At 38.8% G+C, this 3,578-nt stretch overlaps 1 long non-coding RNA gene across 1 annotated transcript; it reads right to left on the minus strand.

Moving 5' to 3' along the window:
* Positions 1 to 560: 560 nt before the first annotated feature.
* On the minus strand, positions 561 to 3,062 carry LOC132465094 (uncharacterized). Its single transcript, XR_009527453.1, has 3 exons — positions 2,834 to 3,062; positions 2,582 to 2,658; positions 561 to 650 (listed from the first exon to the last, which is right to left on the minus strand). It is a non-coding gene; the product is annotated as an uncharacterized LOC132465094 (long non-coding RNA).
* Positions 3,063 to 3,578: the final 516 nt, after the last annotated feature.

Raw genomic sequence — 3,578 nt, forward strand, 5'->3', positions numbered from 1 at the left:
CCGAGTTGAGGTCAACTGGGGGGTGCCCAACGCCGTGACTCCAGGCCCTGGTGTTCTGGTTTCTGAGGGCTGATTCAAAAATCCCCTCCCCACACCAAACTGGCACTCAAAAGGAACGCGCTCAGCATCATCACCCCCACTGCCCAGTAAGTATGTTCTGCCCTCTGCCATATTAAATGCCACTTTATCAATACAATGGAAAAATGTATAATGATAATAATTCCAACGAAATCACAATGGATAAATCGAGAGCACGAAACGACAGTATTAGAAAAGCATATCAACTGGCAAACATATATACAACATTAAATCAGTACTTCACTTTACAATTGCCAAACGTGCTGAAACTGCTTTTTTTTTCTTTTTCTTTTTTTTAGCACTCAATCAGTTCACTGAGATGAAACAAAAAGTCCACAATGTGCAAACACCTACTTCATTCAGCATTGACACATGTGGATAGGCCTCAGTACCACAAAAGGCCAGTGGCAGCAGCTTCCTCGGCGAACGAGGTGATGTCGTCCTTTAAACCAATCCTTGAAAGGTCACGGCACCAATGTAACGGGTGTCTATCTGCGTTGTGTTCTGGTCTATGCGTTGGAAGGGTGGAAGGACGGCTGGACAACAATGGAGGGTTTCTCATTTATTGGTACCTGGACGAGCCAAAGAAAATCATGTCATCGCATGTAAACCGTCATAGCCAGGATCACATTCCCGCCTCCACTCAGATAGCCAACGGCATTCTCACAATATATAATAACATAAAAATAAACAAAATAGCATAATGAATGCGATTTGACTGCACTCCAACAAACATAAACATAACCCGCATAGATAATATACACAAAACAGCAGGCACGTGCAGAGGGGGGGGCTATGGGTGCCCGAGCCCCTGCCCTTTTCCCTCTGAAGGACCAAAGTGCCCTTTTGAGTGGTCGTTTAAATTTTCAATGCTTTGTAAAATTACACATTAACATGTGAATCAATTATTCGAGTATAAAAATGTCTAAAAGTAATGATACAGAAGTAAAGTTTGTACTTTGTAGCCTCGTTTACCGGCGCTCAGTGCGCTGCTGCCGCTGGGTGACGTCATAGGCTATCAACGTGACCTTTCACAATTTGCCTGCCTGCAAGATGCGCTTGTTGTTTAAAGGCACCCAGTGCAACTTTATGTAAACATTCAATGAAAAATAAACATTCAATTTCTAGTCTTTTTTACACGTAGTAAGTTTCAATAACTCCATACCATTACATATCGACATTCAAGGAGCAAAGATGAGACGTCGTTGTGTGGTGAGAACTGATAGAAAATCGTAAACAACAACAATCGCCGGTGGGGAGAAGCCATTTTTCCATTGACTGGAAGCCTGCTTTATTTATTGTAGGTTACAAAAAATAAAGAAAATGGCGGCATTGTTGTTGTTATCGATTTTCTATCAGTTCTCACCACACAACGACGTCTCATATTTGCTGCTTGAATGTCGGTATGTAATGGTATGGAGTTATTGAAACTTACTACGTGTAAAAAAGACTAGAAATTGAATGTTTATTTTTAAGCCTCGAAAGTTGCACTGGGTGCCTTTAAAGAGACGGTACAACGCAGGGTAAGATCACTACAGAGTCAGACACAGACAGTTGTTTCCAAAACCATAAAGTTGATAATGCTAAATAAACTGTAACAGTTATCTCGTTTTGTAGTGTCATTTTGAAGTATAGGCCTATGTTTGCCAGCAAAAGCTTTTCAACTAGCATCGTTTTAACTGACCTGTGAAAGTGGCTACCACTCGGTTTATTTTCTATAGCCTACCAGCTAGCTATACAGCTAACCTATCTGGGAAACCTTTTGAAATTGCAAAGGGAAAGCATACATCGTTATATTTAATCTGTATACTCTGTAGTAACTACTTGGCCACATGCCATGGCCAAATCCGTTTCATGTCTACTCTGTCTCAGTGTCTCTGGCAGAACGGGGTGAAATTGGTTTTATATTCGACATTCGTCTATTTTCCGGGGTTGTATCTGTAATAGCGTCAAGTGCTTAGGGACCGTCAAAAAAGTGCAACGTCATTTTTTTAATTCTTAATAACTCACTTGAAATTATTCCTATCAACATCAAACCACTTCTGATGTGTTTATGTACTCGTTTTGTAGTCCCCACTACCCATTGTTTTAAAGAAAAACTTTTAATTCTTTTTAAAAAATGCAAAAGTTTTCAGTGCATGTATTGCATCCATATTTAAGGCTTTATTTTTAATAGCTCACTTGTTCTTATAGATATCAACACCAAACCACTTCTGATGTGTTCATAAACTCATTGTGGAGTTCCCACCACCCTGTGTTTAATAGAAAAACATAATTTTTTTTTTTTAAAGTCATACTTATACATTGTGTATAGTTAGGCTAATTCATATTCAAGGCTTTTATTTAGTAATAGCTTAATTGTTTTTATAGATATCAACACCAAACCACTTCTGATGAGTTCATGAACAAACATGTGCCCTTTTTTGAATTTGAGCCCCTGCCCCTCAAAGGGTCTCTGCACGGCCCTGCAAAACAGATCAACAGATGAATCAAACATTCATACCTGGATGAGCCAAAGAAAATCATGTCATCGCATGTAAACCGTCATGTAAACCGTCATGGCCAGGACCACATTCCCGCCTAGCAAACAAACAAACGGATACTCTGATGCACATATATACAATAAACTCTCAAAAAGTACATTTGCAAAGCGTTAGCTGTTTTAACAGTGCTGTAGCATGTTCATATATAACATTTACATTATCTACAAAACGATTTATATGCTCAGAATGTGACGACAAATACATCAACATACCTCCACTCAGATAGCCAACGGCATTCTGAGCTTGGCGCTGCATATACGTCACTAAGACACAAACTTTTCTTAAAGCGACAGTACAGGTATTGAAAACACATTGACATAGGGGTTGGAACAGGTTACAAAAGGTACCTTGAACATAGCTTAAACATATATTTGTTTCTTATTAATCAGAATTTGGTGATATTTCATCAAAACTAAAATATGTTGTTTCACTCTGGTTACACTTAATATAAAATAATATGACTTATGTTTATTTTTTATCGTTTGTATTATAAATTAGTTCGTTTGAGTTTGTTTATGCTTTTGTTTTGAAGTTATTACTAGCCTATATATAGAGGTGGCGGGCATAGGTAAGACAGGCACTGGGAAGGGTCATGGTTTCAGGTTTTTTACCAGCTGTAAGAGAGACAAAGGAGTGAGGCTGCTCACACTGTTGCACATTTGTTTTGTTTGCTTGGAAGATCGGAAAATAAACCTGCAGAAATCTAAATTCACGACTGGACAGTTGACTCTTTCCCCTTCACTCCGTAAGATTCGTCCCCCCTGGTGCCTCAGTGGCTATTTTGATTACGTTGCTTTGTTTGATTTCTTAATTTTCAAGTTATTGTTTTATTGAGGACAAATCGCCACTACAATATGTATTATATGTACTGTGTTAGAGTGTCATTTTGTTTGGTGGTGTGCCCCAGGATTTTGTAAATGTAAAAAGTGCGCCGCGGCTCAAAAAAGGTTGAAAATC

The sequence above is a fragment of the Gadus macrocephalus genome, chromosome 1 (assembly GCF_031168955.1).
Source record: "Gadus macrocephalus chromosome 1, ASM3116895v1".
NCBI lineage: Eukaryota > Metazoa > Chordata > Actinopteri > Gadiformes > Gadidae > Gadus > Gadus macrocephalus.